Below are 8,651 nucleotides of genomic sequence, written 5' to 3'. Positions count from 1 at the left end.
CCGTTCACTGACCGTCGGTATAACATTGACGTTTATTTTCAAATCCGGATCAGTATGAAAATGAAGTATTTCCTCTCAAAGTGAATTACCACGTTTTTTACTTGTTGTTTTTTTTGCTAATGACACCATGGCAATATTGTTGGCCATTATGTATGTAAACATGATATGATTACATACATACATATTCATATAGACAGATATTTTGTTCGCCCACAAACACAGATCTTTAAGTATAGAACAGAACAACGAAAGTATGGGCCAAACAACAGTTCATTACATCATTACGGTAACGTCAGCGTTTTCAGAGTGCATGCCTACACATCTAGAAATAATCAACATATTCTGTGGCTCATTCTCACGGATTCAATCCCAGATAGGCATTTTATAACTGTTACATTTGCATAATTGTGCATAAAAGGACACAATTGAAATTGACGGTGTTTGTGAATGACAATGATATGCTAAATGTCTGGTTGAGTTGTTTTGCTGATGCTAAGCCCAGCAACGCACCGGATCTCCAGTACACAGTAGTGTTTCTGACAATAGTGATGAACATGGAAAACTGGCCAGCAACAATAACTCGTCACACAATAAGGCATGGCTACACATAACAGATTTGTGTGCTAACTCCAGATCATGATTTGAATGACAATACTTTATGCTGCGCAATCACACAGCTGCTTTTTATAAAAGGACAGAGGCACAGAAAGAGTACATTGACTGTCTATCTGCCCCTCACGCAACCATGACAATGGGAAAGGTAAGCCAGACACCCACCTGCATTCATATTACTAGTTTTATAGTATAACTGGAAAAAAACATCAAACATGAAGTTTTTCCACCATATAATGACCACAACATTGAAAAAATACATCAGTTCAGTAGATGTAAGATAAAAAAAATTATGCTTTAAAATGTTTACACTCCCCTTTGCAGATCATCTTCTATGAGGACAGGAATTTCCAGGGTCGGCACCATGAGTGCATGAGCGACTGTGCCGACCTGCACTCCTACTTCAACCGCTGCAACTCCATCAAGGTGGAGAGTGGCATGTTCATGGTCTACGAGAGGCCCAACTACACTGGCCACCATACTTCCTGAGGAGGGAGAGTACAATGACAACCAGCGCATGATTGGCATCAACGACTGTATCAGGTCCTGCCGCATGATCCCATGGTAAACCCGTGTAGATGCCTCAAACGCAGGGCTACGCTCATCACTAGGCCCATCTCACATTGCAATGTGTTTTTATAGAAGACGCAAATAAACTTCTTGAACTTAGTAAAGGTGTTCTCAAGGCTCCGTTTTGGCCCCACCATTTTGCTATATTGTCTTGTTAATAATTGACCTCTAATTTGTAGTAATGTAAAAACCCAATATGACCTCTATTTCCTCGTCCTGTAGCCCGCGGCTCCTACAGGATGAGGCTGTACGATCGCTCCGACATGAGTGGCCAGATGCAGGAGCTGAACGACGACTGTCCCAATGTCCAGGACCGCTTCCCGATGTCCGACATCAACTCCTGCAACGTGATGGACGGCATTGGCTCATGTACGAGCAGCCCAACTACAAGGGCAGACAGTACTACCTGAAGCCTGGCGAGTACCCAGACCCAGCGACTGGGTGGCCTGAGCCCAGGTCGGATCCCTCAGACGAATCTCTGTCCAACAACTAAAAGTTCTATGTCCTACGTCTGTTCTCAATAAAGCTGCATGTTCAATCAAACAGTATGTGTCTCCAAACAGTGAACACTTGTGCAGGTGCTTCTAGAACCATCCACAGAACACAGAGGGATTTGTATTCAATATTTAGTGTTACAGTATCATGCACTATAACGGCATTGTATAACAATAAATGTACGCATATGCATGGTAGAGCACGATGGTGGGAGGAGCTATAGGAGGACGGGCTCATCATAATGGCTGGAATGGAATCAATGGAACGGAATTAACACGTTGTTTTTATGTGTTTGATGTGTTTGATACCATTCTAATGATTCCATTCAAGCCATTACAACATGAAAGACGGTTCAAAAATACAACGTTAACATCATCAGATGCACTTTTTCATGTTGCAATGTTGCAACATAATCAATTCCCTTTCTGTAACTCAAGTTCTTCAATCAACAGTGCTGACTATGAGTTGCCAGACATTTCCCTATTGTATCATGAATGAAAATATTGCATTCTGCTGAGTACAGATGCAGGATCTTAATTTGAGCCAGTTTGCTACAGCGGAAAATAACCCTGCAGCAACAGGAAAAGTGAATTATTATGTGGATTATTATTATGGATTGGGGTTGATACATATTTCGTAAGGAAAACCACGTCTGAATGTCAAAGTGGAAATGACAAACTTCAGAAGCCTTTTTTAATGCATTGCAGGTCAGTTCACCAGAAACAGGGTGATCAAATAGGATCCTACATCTGTAACACATTACACAAATGTGAGTGCAAAGCAAAATATGTAGGGTCTTCGTTCATATTATCTCAAATTGTCATGAACAGCCGTTTCATGACAATAACCAATAAATACAAATATTTGATGTGAGATATTTAGGGTACACACATGGTCTATTTGAGGTTGACTCACTCCACAGTTTCACTCAGTAAACCACGGTAATATGGGAGTTAATTCATGGTAAAACATTTTAAAAGTTCAACCAACCTAACAGATAAGTTTGCATATTCATTCTTTCTCTGTGGTTTAAAATACAAAAGGCAGGAAAAAAGGCACTAATGTGTGGATGGATTTATTTAACATGATTTCCCATTGGTCATTGATTCAAGAGTCATACATTCAGCTTCTTACATAGCAATACGTCTGATGGAGCCCACTCTGGCGCTCATGCTTCCCACTCGTTGTATCTCCTGTACTCTCCCGGGGTCAGCAGGTCTGGCGCCCCTGTAGTCGGGGTGCTCATACAAAAGCCAGGAGCCCTCCATCACATTGCAGGAGTAGATGTCATTGAAATGGAAGCGCTCGTAGAGGTTGGGGCAGTCGTCCGTCAACTCTGTCATCTGTCCTCCGAACTCGGAGCGCTCGAAGTTCTCATACGGTGAGATCCCTGGTGCTGTGGATACAGAGAGGAGTGCTATTGGGATGACATGTGTAGCCTATCTCAAAAAATATGTGGTGGACTCGTCAACCCAGAGTCAGTGGAGGCTGGTGGAGGGAGAAATGGGAAGGATAATGAGCCTGTCCTCCCCATTTCTTTCTCCACCAGCCTCCACTGCTCAGAATCCAGCAGTTGATTTGTGTTCGTTTTGGGATCAAACTACCAAGGTCCAAAAGTCCCTGTAATACTTTAGAATCGCTCCAATACTTCAGAGTTAACGGATCTCTTTAACCTCTTCCTTAATCCGTCTCTTACCTGGGGATCATGCGGCAGGACCTGACGCAGTCATTGAAGCCCATCCAACGCTGGTAGTCGGAGAACTCGCCTTCCTTCAGGAAGTACTGATGCCCATGTAGCTGGGCCTCTCGTACACCACCAGTTGCCGCTCTCCCTTGATGGAGTTGCAGCGGCTGAAGTGGGCATGGAGGTCAGAGCATTCTCCACCGCACTCATAAGAGTGACCCTGGAAGTTTCTGTCTTGGTAGAAAATGATCTAAAAACAGATCAATTGAGGTGTTTTATTGTGTAAGACCAGATCTCTTCCCCAGCAGTAAGCCCCAAGATTTAGAATTCTTTTGAAATATTGTACAAACTAAAATTCCTGATCAGAGGCACACATTACCTTTAATGAATCTCATCCCCTTTTATTGATTTCAGTAGAATAATTATGGAGGAATGCAGAGGCACAACATATGCATAGCATAAAAACCAGCCTTACCTTTCCCATTGTGAAGGTTAGCTTTGGTCTCACTGGCACTCAGCACGGGTGGGAGGTGCGTCCTCACTTTATAATCCATGGACAAACGGCAGTATTGTCATGTAAATATTTGACTTTTAACACGTCAGCGTTTTTTTTCGTGAGAATGCTGTGAACACTACAACTGTATTTTTATCTTAGGTGGTCAACAAAGTAAGCAATTTTCCTTTTCAACAAAGGCTTATTTTATTTAGGATGATTGTAATTCTAAAATGTCTTGTAGATGAGTGATCATCTCTTGACGATTWCAACTATGTTGTTTTAGACTAGATTGGGATTTGATTGTGATACATGAACAACTATATTTCTATATGAAGAAATGAAACTGGTGTAGAAATGGCAGACCAATCTGAGTAACACAAGTGTCCAGTTTTGTGTACCAACCCAGGTTTAAGCATCATAGTCGTGAAAATGATGTTTTCCTATATGTACMCCATCACATTTTATGGAAAACAAAGTGCACAGTACATTTGGAGGGGGAGTTCTTTATTTAACTTTTAYAAATGGAAACATCTCCATGTCACTAATCTTCCTCTTGGCTCTCTGAAGGGAAAACCTGACGGCGTGGATTTAACATAAAAACACTGTAAAACATATCATTCAATAATTCATCCAATGTCAAGTCATTACATTTTTTTTAATATATTCAATGTGCCTTGTGTTACTTACTCAGTTCCTCTACATTGTGACGTTTTGATAAAACCAAGAAAAYGTAATACTCTAATTTAATGCTATAATTCAAGGCTGTTCAATTCTGGTCCTGGAGGGCCAAAACACTTCTGGTTTTCATCCTCTACTTCTAATCAGGGACTGATTCAGACCTGGGACACCAGGTGAGTGCAATTAACTACCAGGTAGAAACAAAAAACAGAAGTGGTTTGGCCACACTCATTTAATATGTGCAATAACTCTGTTTCTGTAATCATATTTTGTAATGAATCACATGGCAATGGCCATACTACTCACAATTCTGCTTTAAATGGTGTCCCTGCTACGTAAAATGTTAATCTCAGCAAAATGGAGGTATCAAAATAGTTGAAGCATTTGTACATACGTGAGGAATGCCACTGCAAGGCCGGTTTGGGTAGGCAGTAGCTGGTGTTGGCCAAACAACAGCCCTTGCAGATCTGGGTCAGAGAGGTAAAGTAAACAACAGCCCCTGGAGATTCTGGGTCAGAGAGTAAGTAAACAACAGCCCTTGCAGATCTGGGTCAGAGAGAAAGTAAACAACAGCCCTTGAGATCTGGGTGAGAGAGGTAAAGTAAACAACAGCCCTTGCAGATCTGGGTCAGAGAGGTAAAGTAAACAACAGCCCTTGCAGATCTGGGTCAGAGAGGTAAAGTAAACAACAGCCCCTGGAGATCTGTGTCAGAGAGGTAAAGTAAACAACAGCCCTTGCAGATCTGGGTCAGAGGTCAAGTAAACAACAGCCCTTGCAGATCTGGGTGAGAGGTCAAGTAAACAACAGCCCTGCAGATCTGGGTGAGAGAGGTAAAGTAAACAACAGCCCTTGCAGATCTGGGTCAGAGGTCAAGTAAACATTGACCAAAACATCAGCTCTATCACTGTTTCCCTGCAGAGACGACAACTTGTCATGTAAGATCAAGCTGTATGCAGAGCCAATACTTCTCTAACATACAATTGAACTGTTGTCTGTATCCATTATCTATCTAATCTACATGTTGTATTTAGAGTCATTAGAAACCCGCTCCCATGGGATGTTTGTGTTCATTTAGTGTTGCAGTCGACCTTTATACGTTGCATATTTACAGTTGAGCCACCCTTCATTTCTATGGGTCAGCATAATAAACTCTCTGTCTCTTTTTGCTTTTGTTGGCTTCAAATCCTCCTACTGTGAGATGGTCTATAGGCTTAATCCCTCCAAGGTTTAAATACTACTACGTGTCTAAACAAAGACAATAAAGTGAAGCTACTAATCGATGGGGACATACTAGTACGTGTCTAAACAAAGAAAATATAAGTAACAAACAAGTTTATGTGTTTATAAGTCACAAGCAACATTCTTTATAACAAAAGGGTGGATTTGAAGCTTTATTAGGTTCTTTAACCACTTTGTAACCTCATATTCATTATCTTCAGCACCATACCAATCAGTGGAGGCTCCTCAGAGGAGGAAGGGGAGGACCATCTTCCTCAGTGAATTTCATAAAAATATATATTTTTAAACATTTAAAAAGTATATTTTTTAGATAAAACTATAATAAATAAATCACGTCACCAAACACTTCCATGCCAAACTATTAATGAGGAAGGACCAACTAGTGGCGTCAACTAGTAGAGTTTTGTTTAACTCAGAAAAAGCCCACAGACCTAGTACAAATCATTTCTAATTGTAAATAAATAAATAAAAAATAGATATGTTTTGTTGTCACATACACCAGATAGGTGCAGGAAAACGGGTCTTTTATAGGGTCAGCCATAGTGGTACGGCACCCCTGGAGCAAATTAGGGTTAAAAGCCTTACTTGTTGGCTCAGTACTCAAACCAGCAACCATTTGGTTACCAGCCAACGCTCTAACCACTAGGCTACCAATGACCTCTGTGTAGAAGAGTTTTCAGTGTTATGAGAGGAAGATGATTTAGAGTAACTTGAAGTATTACTGTATGTTGACATTGGGTTTGAATATTGCATAGATATAAAATGTAATCTGGATATGATTGGTATGGGCTTGTAAGTATACAGATGGTTTGAAGATACATCAATAATGTCGCTCTTGCTGCTGTGATTCTCTGATCCCCCTCTACGCAGACAACACCATCTGTATACTCTGGCCCTTCTTGGACACGTGTTAACTAACCTCCAGACGAGCTTCAATGCCATACAACTCTCCTTCCGTGGCCTACAACTGCTCTTAAATGCAAGCAAACTAAATGCATGCTCTTCAACCGATCGTTTCCCACACCTACCCACCTGTCCAGCATCACTACTCTGGACGGCTCTGACTTAGAATATGTGGACAACTACAAATACCTAGGTGTCTGGTTAGACTGTAAACTTTCCTTCCAGACTCATATAAGCATCTCCAATCCAAAATGTAATCTAGAATTGGCTTCCTATTTCGCAACAAAGCATCCTTCACTCATGCTGCTAAACATACCTTTGTAAAACTGACCATCCTACCGATCCTTGACTTCGGCGATTTCATTACAAAATAGCCTCCAACACTCTACTCAGCAAATGGATGCAGTCTATCACAGTGCCATCCGTTTGTCACCGAGAGCCCCATATACTACCCACCACTGCAACCTGTATGCTCTCGTTGGTGGCCCGCTTCATATCTGTCGCCAACCCACTGGCTCCAGTAACTTAAAGTCGTGCTTTGGTAAAGCCCCGCCTTATCTCAGCTCACTGGTCACCATAGCAGCACCCACCCGTAGCACGCGCTCCAGCAGGTATATTTCACTAGTCACCCCCAAAGCCAATTCCTCCTTCGCCGCCTTTCCTTCCAGTTCTCTGCTGCCAATGACTGAAACGAACTGCAAAAATCACTGAAGCTGGAGACTCATATCTCCCTCACTAGCTTAAGCACCAGCTGTCAGAGGCAGCTCACAGATCACTGCACCTGTACATAGCCAATCTGTAAATAGCCCATCCAACTACCTCATCACCATATTGTTATTTATTTGATTATTTAGCTCTTTTGCATCCCAGTACCACTACTTGCACACTCATCTTCTGCACATCTATCACCCCAGTGTTTAATTTGCCATACTGTAATAATTTCGCCACCATGGCCTATTTATTGCCTCACCCCCCTTATCCTACCTCATTTGCACACACTGTATATAGACTTTCTCTATTGTATTATTGACTGTATGTTTGTTTATTCCATGTGTAACTGTGTTGTTGTTTGTGTCGCACTGCTTTGCTTTATCTTGGCCAGGTCGCCGTTGTAAATGAGAACTTGTTCTCAACTGTCTACCTGGTTAAATAAAGGTGGGAAAAAAAGATTTAAAAAAAAAAGTGAATATATAAATTATGTGTTGGAGAAAAATATACCATTACTGCGGTTTTGGAACCACAAGAAGAATCAGTGATCATCTTTTTGTTATAGATTGAAAGCATATTTTCTTGGGAATAGATTGTATGTAACATTATTTTGTATTCAAATATTAAAATGACCTGTAACATTGAATCAATTGAATTTGAGATGGATGTGTCATGACTGGCCTGTTCGGATCAGGTTACCATGGACCACACTCCTACAAGAGACATCTCTCACACCCACCAGAGGGGGAGAGATCGAGAGGTATGGAGGTGTTTTTTTTAATGACATCTCACGCCCATTGTAAATCTTAAGGCAGCAGAAAACATCCCTTTGTCCTCTCAGGTTGGAGGAATAGAATGTATGATGGGCCTATGGAGAACCTACCTCAGAACAGTAACATGCAATAAACAGACTTTGGAACAATATGTTTCGTCAGCCAAAATGGTGGTAATGACGATAGATGGAATATGAAAATGAATGTCATTTTTGTTATGTTATTAAAAGTTAAATTACGATGTTATAACGAAAACATTGTAACTTGAAGAGTTTTCACAATATGTACCTGATGTTTGCATACTGTACATTGTGTGGAAAATGTCCAGATCAACTAGTCTGATATGTAAATTCTTAACTCACATTTTATACCCTCGGGTCAGAATGGGCCTTTCCGCCTTTAGGGCGTAACTAGTTACGAGGCAAGGTCTGGATTTTACTCAATACAATTTAGACAACTAACTTCACATTTCCTCTTTACAAAAACATTGAG

General features: G+C 41.1%; 2 pseudogenes; one reads left to right on the top strand and one right to left on the bottom strand.

The window, feature by feature from the left end:
- The first annotated feature begins 653 nt into the window (after positions 1-653).
- LOC112067835 (gamma-crystallin S-1-like) lies at positions 654-1,785 on the top strand (annotated as a pseudogene).
- A 950-nt stretch (positions 1,786-2,735) lies between these two features.
- On the bottom strand, positions 2,736-3,933 carry LOC111970830 (gamma-crystallin S-1-like; annotated as a pseudogene).
- Between the last annotated feature and the right edge of the window lie 4,718 nt (positions 3,934-8,651).

This window comes from Salvelinus sp. IW2-2015, linkage group LG12 (genome assembly GCF_002910315.2).
Source record: "Salvelinus sp. IW2-2015 linkage group LG12, ASM291031v2, whole genome shotgun sequence".
NCBI classification, from domain to species: Eukaryota; Metazoa; Chordata; class Actinopteri; order Salmoniformes; family Salmonidae; genus Salvelinus; species Salvelinus sp. IW2-2015.
The sequence above is the reverse complement of the archived record's forward strand: the minus strand, read 5'-3'. Positions and strand labels throughout refer to the sequence as shown.